Source organism: Aulonocara sp. 'chitande type north' Nkhata Bay, linkage group LG7 (assembly GCF_057382095.1).
Source record: "Aulonocara sp. 'chitande type north' Nkhata Bay isolate Kocher_YH1m ecotype deep benthic linkage group LG7, A_spYH_male_GT1.1, whole genome shotgun sequence".
NCBI lineage: Eukaryota > Metazoa > Chordata > Actinopteri > Cichliformes > Cichlidae > Aulonocara > Aulonocara sp. 'chitande type north' Nkhata Bay.
This window is the reverse complement of record NC_141350.1, coordinates 19,475,639-19,490,230: the sequence shown is the minus strand read 5'-3', so window position 1 is coordinate 19,490,230 and position 14,592 is coordinate 19,475,639. Positions and strand designations below refer to the sequence as shown.

Here is a 14,592-nt window from a genome sequence, read left to right as displayed (position 1 = left end):
TAAGAGTCCAAAACTATACTACTTCTGCTTACACAAACTTTACAGGTATTGCAGGTCGCTCACTGCATGCAACAAGGCATGCAAGTGCTCCAGCAGGAAATGCACTGCAGCTACATATACATCACCTAAAATATCAACAGAGCAATTAAAAAACAACAACAAAAATAATAATAAAAAAGCAAAAAAATATTTTTGACTTCCCATAAAACAACCAGCTGTAATAACTTGCTGAGCAGCACAGTAAACTGATTCAGGATCGCCATGCATGCAGACTTGTGGGGATATTAGGGACAGCAGCAGCGGATGAAACAGATGAAAAGCTTTCTTTGGGATGTGTATAATCCTGTCCTCACCAAAGCCGTCAGACCACCACGTAGATTATAACCCGGCGGATCATCACTTCTTTCTCTCTCGCTCTCCCCCCCACCCCGGGCTATCTGTATTTAACGAAGCGCAGCGGTGACATAGATATTTCTTAAGTTTCCCTCAGAAGCAAAAGCAGTACCAAGCAGCTGCAGCAGGCTGGACTAAACACCTTAAAAAAGGCTGTTTCTCGGTTCCCCTCCTCTCGCCTGTTGCGCTGTGGACAGTCGCAGCACATGGTGCGTTGTTGTGGTGAGTCGAAACTTTTCTTTGTTCTGCAGCACGATTGGAAATAGACCCAGAAATGATTTCACCTTTTATATCAACAGGAGCTAAAACGGAGGGCGAAAAAAGTGATATTGTAATATTTATAGCGTGGCTTGTATATTAGCGCCATGATTAAGGTGGCTTTTATGGTGTCAGCACTCCTGTGTAGCGCTGATAACTGGTTTGTGTTATATTTAGTGGCGTGTTTTATTTTTGCTGTGGGTTACGTGGGATTTATTTATTTATTTATTCATTAAACTGTTTTCAAGTTTGACACATATTTAAAACTAGGCTTTGAACGCTGCTGTGGTATAAAGTTTACTTCTGTTGTGGTTCTTTAAAAAAAAATTATTTCCTCTATTTGTACACAGGCGCCCATTGTTGCTAGGTGTCATGTGGTTTCAGGTTCACTGCCATGGGGAAGGGAGAAAAAACCACACACACACACACACACACACACACACACACACACACACACACACACACACACACAAGCTTTACTTGAACTCTGATGATGATGATAAGTGAAGTTCATGCAGCACAACAGTTGTCTGGTTTCTGTGTAACAATGATGATATTAATAATAATAATAATTCTCCATATGTAGGGTTATAGTTTTGTGATTTTTGGACAATATGGAGAGGGATACAGTACTGGCAAGGGACAATATTCTAAAATGCATTTCATATAAAAGAGACAGAGATTTATACAGGATAAAACATCATTTGCGGGAGTTTAAGGAGACTACTTGGTCATAAATCAGTAAATAAATTCATGCATATCAGAATACTGTAATAATCCCTAAGGAAATTATGTTCATAACGCAGTCACTCGAAATCTAAGTATGTCACGTATGTTCACAAGGACTCACGAGGTTTAAAAAAAACACGAGTCTTGGCTTCGTCATTGTAGCTTTATCTTCATCTTGGTTTGTTTCACATCAGGTTTAGCTAGATGTTACTTGTGACCTTTGTATGAAGCTAAAAAAAAAACCAAAAGTTGTGTGATTCACCAGCAGTGGAATTAATCTAATGTCTGAATAAGGACTTGCCACTAATGCCTGACTGCTGGATTTTTACAGAAACAGCTGAAAACTAACGAAAACTAACATAGTTTATATCTTAAATGGCAAGTGCTGCTTTCTTCCTTTATTTACATTTGCAGAATGGCAACATCTGGAGCAACAATTCGAAAGACTCTGGGCTGAAATAAATTCCTGCTTTGTGTCACACCCTTGTGTAGAGACCTCATCGCCATTTTTCTGCCACTGTGTCGCTCATAGATTTGTTACTATTTTAAATCTGCCATTCGACTGATCCTGAGTGAATTTGTCTTATTAACAGCCACTTTGTTACATATTTGCCCAAATTTTGCACGAGTCAGCAATAACACAGCTGGCTTATTCTCGTTTTCAACCTTCATACCGCTGTCCAAATATGTCACAGGCGAGATGTTTATGTTTGTCCCTTAATGCTGCTGCACTCTACATTCTGAGTATCAATTTTAAGCCTGACTTGGAAAGCCAAGGTCACAAAAAATGTCATTGCAGACATGATTTAGTCTCAAAGTAAAAAACAGTGTGATAACTTTAAATCATAACAATTAGATATTTCTATTCTGTTCTGTTCATTATTGATTATTGTTTGTTTTTTTAATATCTGCTGCATAACACTAATGATGTACAAAACAGATTCATAAGTATCCTTATGAGCAGCATAATGGATTTTTCATGTAACCCAATGCTTAGATGTTTCCTTACTGCATGGTCTAATTTTGATGCATATACAACAAGTTATCAGCATGCTCCCATCATGTCTTTTTGACTCTCTTTATTGAAAAGTAGCTAATTAGCACAGAAAAGTGTCACGCCTAGTAAGCAAATATTAACGAAAGAGTTTTAGGTTCTAATCCCTGTTGTGCTGCAGCAGACTATTAGCTGCCATCCTGCAGTGGAAAGAAGGAACAGGTGAACACTGTCAGCCAGCTGAGCCAGACAGGCCAATAAACCAGCCTCAGGACACTGCTGACTGATACAAAACTTGCCTTTAGTTTTCTCTCATTTCTAAACTCTACTGCTACTGCACTGAACACTGAAGTACAGTCTAAAAAGTGCTGTTTGTCGTGCAGTCATGGTTCAAGCTGAATAAAATACAACAATATGCAGAAGTCATTTCCTCATTTCTTTGTGTTCTGTACAGCAGTTTATTGAAACATGCAAACATAGATGGAAGCAGAAAACACTGTTTGAACGTATAACCATATTTATTCTTTAACATAGTCTGAATTCTCTTAGGAAGCTTTCTTGGAATTTCTTTAAGTAGTCTAGGAGAATAGTTCTGCAGGCTTCTTGAAGGACACCCAAAGCTCTTCTTTGGATGTTGTCGAGATCCTGGCTCTGTGGAGTCCAGTCCATGACTGATTGGTGTGGGGGGTTTTTGTTCAGGTATGTGTGTACTGCAATGCCAACATTGTCATAGGGAAAAATTAAGTAATTTACCAACATCATTTAATCACTTTTGGACAGGATGTTTGAAATTCAGCCCCAAACCATGATACAGCCTCCACCATTTTTTACAGATTGCCGTAGGTACTCATTGTTGTACCTCTCTCCTGACCTTCATACCTATATAGGCACAATTTGTATTGAAAATTTCAGATTTGGATTCATTGTTGTAAATGCATGTCTGTGGTTTAGTTATGTTTGCCTTTTCTCTCTGTTTACCTTTTGTGGAGGGATCAGCTGTCAGATTTTTTGTTCTATTTTATTACATGACTTTCACATACTGTTCACCTGCTCTACATAGTTTTTTAGACCTGCCACTTGTTCTTTTGTCCTCCACTTTCCTCACTGTTTTTAAGGACACGCTGCACACCATGCTGAGATGTTCAGCTAATAGCTCTTTGGGATTCACCTTGTTGATGTAGACATGCTATTTTCTGCCCGTTTGCAGACGTAACTAATACATTACACCAAACAAATTAAATATTGTTTAAATCACTGTTTAATTTTTAAAATTAAACATATTATTTCTTTTGACAGGTTGCCAATAACAAAATATCTAAAGATGCAATTTAAAACTGGGTCTTTGGCGTCTGTTATGTGTTCATGCAATACGGGTTCATCCTTTTAGTTGGGTGCGTTTTTATGCTTGAATTTAGGGCTGCACGATTAATCGTTAGAAAATCGCGATCTCGATTCATACTTATGTGCGATCTCATTTCCAAATGACAACGATTAAAAAAAAAAAAAAAAAAAAGACGATGACGATTGTACCGCATTTTGATCCGGGACGTACTCTGCATGAAAACAAGCGCTCACTCTTCCTGCTCAACAAATGACAAGGGCGGAGCCTTATACCACGTGATACAGAAGCTGTGCCGTGTGATGCTAAAATTAGCAGGGAAAAAACAACGGAGAGCACGTCAGGGATGACGAGAAAGTGACAGGAGGAAGAAAATCCGTCCCTGTCAACCACCCAAACATCAATAACGGGAACCTTATACAGCGCTTCCCTATACACGTCGAACTCCCGCAGGCACAAAGAAATTACGGAGGCTATCACTTATCACCTGACCAAAGATATGGCTCCCATCAACACTGTGCAAACGAGGGATTTAGGAAAATGATCAACACCCTAGACAAACGCTACACAGTGCCGTCCCGCAACTATTTTTCTATTGTTGCACTACCTGCTCTATACACGCAGCGTCGAGCAACGGTGGAGACGGAATTTCAAGCAGTACGATATTTTGTGGCAACGACAAAATGTGAGACATTTGTTGTTTTTATGTTTATTTATTGTTTTTATGTTCAGTCTCAACTGTTACGAAGTTGATGTGCAGTTAATAAGTGCAATAAATATTTATACTGGAAAAGAGAATCGTGAGAGAATCGTGATCTCAATTCTAAGCCAAAAAATCGTGATTCTCATTTTATGCAAAATCGTGCAGCCCTTGAATTAATCATAAGTCAGTATTCAGTGGCTCAGCAAACAGACAAAAAATGAAACATTTGTCTGAAAATGCTCTGGTGCAAAGACTGGACTGAAAGTGAGTGAAATAGCAGTCAATGTCCAAAGAAAAACTTTGAAAGACCTGCAGAAAGCCTGGAGAATTATTGTACAAGACAGTTTCTAAAATTGTGAGAAAGTCGAAATATAAAGAAATGAGGATGGACTCGATTTGGTTATGTAAAAAATATGTTTTTAAAGTAGCATATGTTTATATGCGTCTGCGTTTGAGACTTACATGTGTATTACCTAATTCCCCAGTGAGCAAAGAATCTGTAGTCATGGCTGTGCAGTCATATGTGTGTGTGCACACACGTGTGTTTGTGGGACCGAGTGTGAACACATCCGCCTCCCTCCCCCATCTCTTCCTTGTAAAGCCAACGGCAAGCACACTAAGTTCATCTAAGGACAGGGAAATGCTTTTCTTTCCAGTATGAATCATTTAGGGAAAATGAGCCTCTGGACTGAATTGCCCGAGCAATTTGGCATGTTTCTCCATTCTGCTTTATTGTCTATTTTGGCTGAACTTGCAGTTCTTCACTTCACTGCCAAAAAAACTTCATGTCCTATAGAACAGGCAAAGCCAGTTTCTGAGTAAACCACAGCCTGTAAGCAAATAAAATAAATCTCTGCAAATTACTGCCATAGTTTCCTGTTTAGCTTTGAATTCCAAGGAAAAACAGTCTGCTGTGTCCGTACTGTAAATCCAGTGTCCCCCTTACACCTTTGCGTCTTCAAAGTTGTATGGGCTAAATGTCACAAAGTTGTGTTTTATAGTGTTTTTATGTGTTTAGATTAGTACTTTTTCTCTTTTAAAAGACATTTTCTTAGCCAAATGTATCTGCTCTAATTCAGTTTGGCAAAAAGAAAAAAAAAACTGCAGTGCAGTGAAAAAGGAGTGGGAGTGGGACTGGGGTGAGCGGAGTAATTTTGCAGTAATCCAGCTACCCCTTATAATTGTGCTGCCCCCCCCCCCTCCCCCCCAATGTAGGGAGCAGAGATGGAAGAGGGGAGTGGCCTGATTCGAGGCTTGGGTGAACCAGCGGTAGGCTATGGCAGCTAGGATCTCACTACCTATGTCCTCCAGCTCTAGCCTGAATTATGAAGGCCCGGGAATGGCAGCAAGCCTAATTACAATGACTGATTGCCCGTCTGTTGGCATTTCTCAGATGGTGATTGTTATGTATGTGTGTGTGTGTGTGTGTCTGTGTACGTGTGTGTGTGTGTGTGTGTGTGTGGTGTATGAGGGGAAGGAGGAGGGACATTTCTCATTGGCTTTCCTTTTCCTTTCTTTGCATGAGAACAGCTAGAGATTCAGATCTGATTGGTTGAAGAGAAAAGAGATGTTTCATGATTTGGCGAGTCAGAGCTGGTGGGAAGCCAGAGACAGGTGATGCTGCATTGTAGCCTGTTCAACCTTTGGCGCAAACTCAATAAAAAGCGGTGTGTTACACTATTTAGGACGTATAAAAATTATTGCCTGAAAACCTTTTTTAAAACAAAAAAAACCCCCCAAATCTTGATGTGAAAAATGTCTTATTTGGTTTCTAATGTAAGAAATGTTTGACCTGATAACTTTTCACATTGTACCTGTGCCATTTTCCTTCATCCATATCCCTGTTTTTAAATAAAACTAAAAAAAAGAGAGACAGAAGTCTTGAATTGGCCATTTGTATGTCAGCAGAGCACTCAGAGGTGTGATGTGTGTGTTAAGTGGGAGCTAGTTTGAGTTGGTCTGCCCTGCTTTGTCCAGTGCTTTGGCTTTTATTCCTCCAGTAATGAATTGTGGAAGCCTTGGCTTCATCTCGAGTGTCTCATAGCAACTGAAAAGAGAGAGGGAAAGCTGAAAAGGCCACAGGAGATCATGTGTTCCTTTCAAAAGGGCAAGACCATCATTTGGGCATTTTTTTTATGAAGAGGCAAAATTCAACTGGACAGTTTGTCTCATCCTCATGTGACATTATGTGTTTTCTTATATTTGCTTTATTTGATCTTTTTTCATATGATAATTTTGTAAATATATATTTTTGGTATTTTATGACTTTTATGAGGCTGTACATGAACATAATGGAATAGTGAATTGAACTGTATTAATAAACAGAGATAATTAGACTTGGTGTAGTGACAAAGATCATCTTGTGAAAGATGTAGAGTTGTAATTTTGCATTAATGACAGTTATATTTACCAATTATCAATGTGAAAGTTATTTTCAATTTGCTGATTTATAATTTTGTTGAATAGAAGCATCTGTTTTCTAATGTTCTTGAAGTCCACTGCAAAGTCTTAAAATATTTTCTTCACAGAGGAACTACTTAGAGTTATGAACTTACAGTATATAATTTATGTAATCTAATAATGATATGAGTTTTACTGATTGAAAGTTTGTCATACTTTGATAGCAAAACCCACTTCATACAGCAGACATGTACATTTTTATTAAAGGTGACTTTTTAAATGTCTTAGAACCAAATAAATGAATGTGTAAACGTGTTGCATCAGCCGGGGTTGAAGCCTGGCCATGTTTGCCCTGTGACCCAGACACTACCTGTCTGCTGCTATGGTTACAAGGACAGAGCAGGTTTAGTGGCCTGACTCCAGGGATTACTTTCCCTGGTCTTAACAATCAGGCCTGTGCCCCAGTGACTTTAAAAATGGACCAGACTGAACCCTAAAAGTTAAGGGAACTCTGCAGTGTGCCCTAGTGGCTTTTAAAAGTGTCCTAAGTGCTGTGCAAGGGATTAGACCCATGCAACCTAATTGTTTTGGTGTCAGTGATTGCCCCTTTGTGATCAGCTTTACTCGCAGTGATTGAGTTCACAACGCTCACTAGATATAGCTCATAAGTGCTTGAGTTAAACACACATTATAATGTTTTTGGTTTTTTTTGTCTTTTAGAGCCATTAAGAAAAACCTTCCACGTATGTTGACATACTTTTTAAAACAGTTTACACATCAGAGCTTATCCGGAGATGGTGATGAAAGAAGCAGAAGCTCAGGAACAGTTGTATTTTTTTTTAATATACACAAGGTGAACACAATGACTTGAATGACTTTTTTTTCTCAGCAGCCTGGCTTTTAAATTATAGCCACGCATGCTTCGAGAGCTGTAAAGGGTTTCTGCACGAGTTTTCAATATTGGTGCAGTTAAAGAATGAAAACTTCATTTTTCTGGCAGTATAGTATGCATCTTATGTAAACCCGCTTGAGTAAGAATGAAACAGGGTCGTGTCACATGTTAAGCAGTGCAGCTTCACAGTTAACTTTAGGAACAAAGCCTGCCCTGCTACAAGGCATGCTGGGAAGTTTGGCTCCTGGTGAAAGTACCTGCCAGTGTCCAGAGAGTGGCTCCGAAAATCTTTGCAAGGGCTGAAAATGAAGTTTGAAAGTAGAAGTAAGAGAAGCAACAATGCAGAGTTTTCACAGCTGCAGACTCAGCCTTCTCTTAAAGGGACACGGACATGAAAGTTGGAAATGTTAAATGCACTGTGAAACGGGGCATTTTTGCAGATGGCTCATATGGTGTCGTGCCAGCATTCACAGTAACAGCAAATATCGCTTTAAATTGCTCTCCTGTAATTTGCTATGACCCTTTTTGCACTGAATTAGAAAGTAAAGTATTACAGCTTGGTTTTAGTATTAGGAAACTGAATTAATGAAGCGAAGGTTGTGTGTGTGATTGTATGTTCTTGTTATATTATATATTATACATTTTTGTTTTGCTTTATTTTATTAAAAAATGAGCTGTCAAAGACAAGCTCCAGAGCCTTAGTCAAGGACACTAAAATAAGTATCGCTTATGACTGAGTTAACAGACAAAGAGAGCTCAACCATTTTTAATTTAAAGATCCTTCTTTATGATTTTAAGGTTGTTGCTGTTTGTTAATTTATTTCAATAATGTAAACAATATTCAAAGTTCATTTAGCAAATAAAAGAGGAAAAGAAATCCTATACAAAATAAAGCTAATACATTTCAATATTGCTTCACCTGTTCTGATTCACATATCGAAAAGAAGAGGGAAGAAGTACACACTTATTTAATCCCACCCCTTTGCCATAAGTTGTCAGTCAATATTTAAGCAGTTTCCTTACTGATATAATCTGCAGTAATAGTAACAAACATATTTCTAATATAATTTATGCACCACGTCATATCATTATGTTTTTCATATTTAACTTTGCCTGCACACCAATACCTCCAGTTAATTGTCGAATAAGCACGAATACAATTTCCTAAACAAAGACATCGACTGAATTTCCACATGATCCCTTTCTTTATAACTCATGAAGATCATATCTTCGTAACTCTTTTTGAACTGCTTTATGTATGTTTATGTTTGTCATCTGTAATTCTTGTTTTGGAAATTTTGCATTTTCTTTTATTCTTAAAAGTAGAAGTTCCATCTCATACAATGTGATATTAAAATGTTGGATTTTCATGTACTTTTTTTTACCTATTTACCTCAAACATATGTACTATGAGCATGTAGTTAGGTAGATAGAATAAATTCATGTAGTATAAATATTAGAGGTGAATTACCTGTCATTAATCGGGCATTCAATTATTAGTTTTAATTAAATTTTGCACTTGTTTGCTTTAAAATTTGCAGTTAAAGAGAAGCAGTAATGTTGATCTTTTTTTCCCTTTTTCTTTAGTAAGTTTTGAAATTACAAAAATTGTTTGGTCATAAAAGGAGAGAGATTGTATTTGCTTCTTCTTTTTTTTTCATTGCTTCTGTAGTGACTGGAAGACAGTTCAAAAAAACCAAGGCTGGCTCTAGTACAATTTTGTGTTTTATGTACTGTAAGGTTTGTGAACAAGTGGGCACTCCATGTATATTTGCTCACTTTCCAGTAAAAGAGTAAAATACATATTCTTCTCTAAAAAGAGATCCGGTTGTAATCTTTCTTGCTGTTGGTATTCATGCTGGTTGTATTCCAGATCAGATCTGAACGGGCAAAGATGAATTTGAGAGATTGCAATTTGCAACCAAGAAAGAGAAACAGTGTTTTCTATTTTGCTTCTGAAGCTTCCACATGACACGAGGATGAGACGGTCTCAGTAAGCTTGCTAGTCAGAAGACAGTGAGCTTTTAGGGAGGGGAGCTAAAACTTGCTTCAGACTGTGGATGTGCTGAGAGACTTTACAGGCACTGTAGGATGTTGATCAGGAATTTATTTTAACTGATCCACTCTGATGGCGCTCAAAAATAAAACAGAGGTCCTGCAATCCTACTGTAAGGTTGTGCCTTCGCTCACAGTTGTGTTCCGTTTTTTCATGATTGCTTTTTTTTTTTTTTTCATTTTAACACAGGCCTACACAATAGCACTGGCTGTCACTGCTGAATGTATTGTCTCAATCCTGGTGAGCAGTGGTGGTCAGCTTTGTTATGACGAAGCACTCAAAGCTAAGCGGTGTGGAGGTTTTTGAGCCCTCATTTCATGCTCCCCATTTTGCTTTTGCGCATTGTGCTGTTCGGGGTCCAGGCCGCGTATCCCTCCTGTCCTGGACGCCCCACTATTGTGAGAGTGAGCTCACTTGAAAATCCTTCAATCCTTTCGAGTGCAAGAAAATCATCGTTATTTGTATTGTCTGTAAGATTTAACAGGTCAGCTGAGACAGCCACGTGTTGAACACGCTACAGTTTTTCTCTTCACCATCATCTTCATCACCCTCGTCTTTGTTTCATAGTCGGGATTTCTGATTATTTTCCCAGATTTCCTGCCTCTTCTTTCACTGAAGTTTAGTAAATTAGTCATTTTAATCTGCCTTTCTGTAAAAAAAACAAAAAAAAACAACCTCCGATCCGATGGATCCAGCAGATCATGTGCTGAGGGCAGTAAATACACTAAGAGGGCACACATTGTATTTTCCTGTTTATGAAACTCTCACATTTCATATTTCAGCTTATAATAACACACTGTTTGTTTAATCTATCATGCCTATATCCCCTTGGTTTTATCTGCTGCTGCCCATTTCCCTTTCAAACAGATAGTTATGCCTTTCTTGTGGGTGTCAGAGATAAAATGGCCAGAATATCACACAGAGGAACCGTTATGGCTGTTACAACTATACACATTTGACATTACATCAAAACAGAGTAAGGTACGGTATAAGTTAGCAACTTGGTATGTTAACACAAGGTACAATGCTTTCACATGATGATGTTAACATATCCCAAATTATCTTTTTGTTCCCACAATGTACCACGTATGTGCTACTGTATAAAATTGTTGGAGAAAGGACAGAAATAAAGGGATGACTTTCCTCGTATTTTAAAAACATAAGTGACATAACGTCAACTCATGAATTTAAGTATGAATAGAGAAGAAAGCTTGATAAACCAACGTAATGTATTGTAGTAGCTCTTGGGAATGCAGTTTTATCTTGAGAAAATGTTTCCTAGTGTTTACCTAAGTCCTTTCTGCTTTTATGTAAAAGAAAAGAAAAAAACAGGCATGCATTCATATCTCTCTACCACTCCATGTTGATTAGGGCCAGAAATACCTTTGTTGGCATCTAGGGTAGCAACAGGGGATCAGATAGAGGAGAGGGGGATAAGTGCCAGGCTTTCATTCCTGGCCTTCTGGCATCCAGAGTGCAGGCAGACAGGCTGGGCAGTTAGGCCAAAGTTAAGACAGGACTCAGACAAAAACACCTGATCACTTTAATTAGCCTGAGCCAGTGGTTCTCACACTTTTTCTGGCATGCTCCTCTTATAAACCAGAAAAGTGTACACTGCACATCCAGTTTTTGTCATCATTACCAGTAAAAAGGGTACAGTTTGTAATTTAATGGCATAATGATCAGCACAACAGCATCAGCAACGTCTTGTTTGCTTTGTTTCCCCATTAATCATAATAATTCAGCTTCTTTTCACTCCAGATTTTTTCCCTGGTCCACTGATTTCAGTATGGCAGGTTGTCAAAGTCTTTCCTGGGGAGAAGCATAGACTGTATATAAAAATGGACTGTGATGCCACCCATTGGTTCAGTGAACAGCATTTTGCCTGTTGCTGTGTTAGTATTTTGAAACCAGACATGGGAAGTAAGAGAACTTTGACTCAGAATGATGTGTAAATCACAAGGAAGGCCTACCTGAAAGCATACCTTGTTCTACTGGGTCTGATTGGCTCTAATTTGGACCCCAAAACTATTTTAGTAAGAAAATAAGGTTTATTTATAATCTGTCCACTGGAGAAAAGAGCCGTGGGCCTCCAGGAGGATAGGAAGCTGTCTGACTTGAGTGTTGTGATGTGCTGGTCAAGGGAAGGAGGTTACTTAAAGGATATGATGTCTTCTCAGCAGACTAGATGTCAGTAGGAGTCACCTCGACTCCCAGGGGAGAGCTGCCACCAGGATACACATTTAATGCTCTTATCCAGACACTGATAGATAACAGTCAGGATGGGTTCAAAGCAGCAACATTGAGATAATAGAGATTGAGACAGATGAAGAGGCATTTATTTGAGATAGAACTAGAACTTGAACTTGGCAGTCAGTTTCATTTGGGGCTCGATGGTTCACGTGAATGATTGACCCCTCGTTATTGGGTCAAAAGTGCAACTGTAGATATGTTTGAACATTTTACCTGTTAGGAACATGTGATAGTTGGCATTAAAAAAAACTAGGTTAAGCTTTTCTAAGCCTGTAATCCGTAGTTGGTATCAGATAAGTTTTGCATGCTGTACTGTACTTGTATTAGCTCTCTGGCACTATATGTGACAAACCGTGTTTTCCATAGCCAGCAAATAGAAGCAAAAATCAGAGATTATTTGTATGTAATACTTGACCCTGGGCCACTTGTTACTCACTTGATGGACTCTCTTCGATTCCACTATTGAGTTACAAGTCTCTGTATCCTCTTAGCGAGGCTCGTGGCCCCTCCTCGCTGTGTATGAACCTGGCAGTACCGGGACCGCTCGGTCCTTCTTTTCTGTGCCCCATCCCCCACCAGACATAGTGATGGCACTCAGTGCCAGAGACACCCCTCCCTCCCCTCTCTTCCCTTCACCACCACTCCTCTCTCCTCTCCGCCCTCCCTTCCCTCTCTGCCGCAGGCAGACCCAGGCATGGGATCTCCATCTGTGCACAAAGGAGCCTCCTCTATCTGCATACGCTGCACATAAAAGGGCCTTTTGTCATGAGCTCTGCACACATGACCGTCCGCCTTTCACCCCGCTGGAAAAAAAGATCACTCTCTCCAGCAATCCAACCCCACCCCCAACACCAGACTCAACCCTGTCCCCGACCCCCACCCAGTCAGGTTTTCATCTGCGGAGAGAGAGAGAGAAAGAGTGCGACAGATCTACTCCAAACTTTGTCGAATAGAGACAACCATTAGATGGAGCTGCCTCCATCACTTCTACAAAATCCCTTTTCCTCTTTTTCATTTCCCCTTTATCATGCCTGCCTTCTCTGTTTTGTTTATTTGTTTTTTTTTTTTTTTTTCAAACTTCTGGGGTCTTTGTTTGTCCTCATTGTGAGGCATGAACGTATTATAGCATCTGCCATGCTGAAATATGAATGTGCTCCCAGTTTTGCTGTCTCCCTTCCTTTCTACATTTAAGTGGCATTAGTGGTTGGTTGTGTGCCAGGTTATCAACCCCCCCCCCCCCCCCCCCATTAGAGAAGCACAGGCTCAATTGACGACAGTCCGAGAGCTGAGGCTTTTCAGTGCCTCTCATCTCCGTGCCTCCTGCCTTTTAACCTCTCAGTCCCACGCTGCTCTGGAGAGCCCGAGGTATTTGTAATGTGTAGCGATAATGGCAAAAAATTGTCTGCACACGTGAGATCCAAATCAAGAGATACAAGGTAGTGTTCTCTACCTTTGGGAGACAAGTGGGCTGTACGCCATTTTGGCTACTAAAGATGACACATATTGGTGCTGAGGGATATTGAGTCAGGGTGGGGACGGAGCAAAGACATAGATGCAGGCAAATACACAGTGTCAAGTGCACGAGTGCTGCCACAAAAAAGCGCTTTCCTCAGCGTTTCCTTTGAAACACACACGGCCCCGATGCCTTACTCCCGGCCAAACGTGTGTGGATTTTGGAAAGCCCTCGAGCTCATCTTGCTGTCGCTGCACACAGGCCTGTGGCGGAACGGAAGGATAAGATTGACTTCTCCCTCCATAGCCATGTCCTCCACATGACCCTCTGCCTTACTAAGTTGGTGTGAGAGGTCAGAGGCTGTCACACCATCGAATACGTGCTGTCAACACCTTTAGCTTGATGATGATTATGCTGATGGGTGGACCAGAACATGTTACACCCCATCAGTGTCAGCACAGTTTACCATAAAGAGAGCACAGATTTTACACAGAGGGTCCCTGAATCACAGACTAGCATTGAAATAATTTTGCGCAAGTGTTTACCCTCCTAAGTGTCTGCGGTCATAATCACGAGGAACAGAGTTGCTTGTTCCCACAAAAGTATTATATAACGAGGCATAATGATTATAATGATGATAACGAGAGTAATAAAAATAAACATTGTTTTTATCACACGCTTGACATGAAATTGAAAAAACACACAATGCGTGACACTTGTAGTCAAAATAGACAAAATAAATGTAGTGTATACTTTAAATGCTCTCTGTGCTTTTGATACAAGCCTCTGCATGAAACTAATAAACCAACTAGTTGTCAGCACACAGGATTACAAGAAAAATCTATTTAAGGGAAAGTTATGAAGACAAACGTTTTACACACATGTGTACATGCAATCAAATGAGCAGACTGAAATGACTTTTCACAGTAGTAAGTGGACATTTACTTTTATTGCTGGCATGTGGTCTGGTTTGCCGGAACAGTGATTTATGTCTCAAACACATATTACTTTGCTCTATGTAAAAAAATAAATATTAATAATATTTTGCACCAATCACTGAATTTGCATAAATAGCCCACAGAGTATAACATCTGTTTATGCAACTGTCCTATAAATCACTGC

General features: G+C 39.6%; 1 protein-coding gene across 1 annotated transcript in view; it reads left to right on the top strand.

Annotated features, from left to right (window-relative positions):
* Positions 1–307: 307 nt before the first annotated feature.
* Positions 308–14,592, top strand: part of pparab (peroxisome proliferator-activated receptor alpha b) — an 85,502-nt gene continuing 71,217 nt past the window's right edge. The window contains exon 1 of the mRNA XM_086299285.1: positions 308–615. The gene's annotated coding sequence lies outside the window, so the exon portion shown is untranslated. The remainder of the gene's footprint in view (positions 616–14,592) is intronic.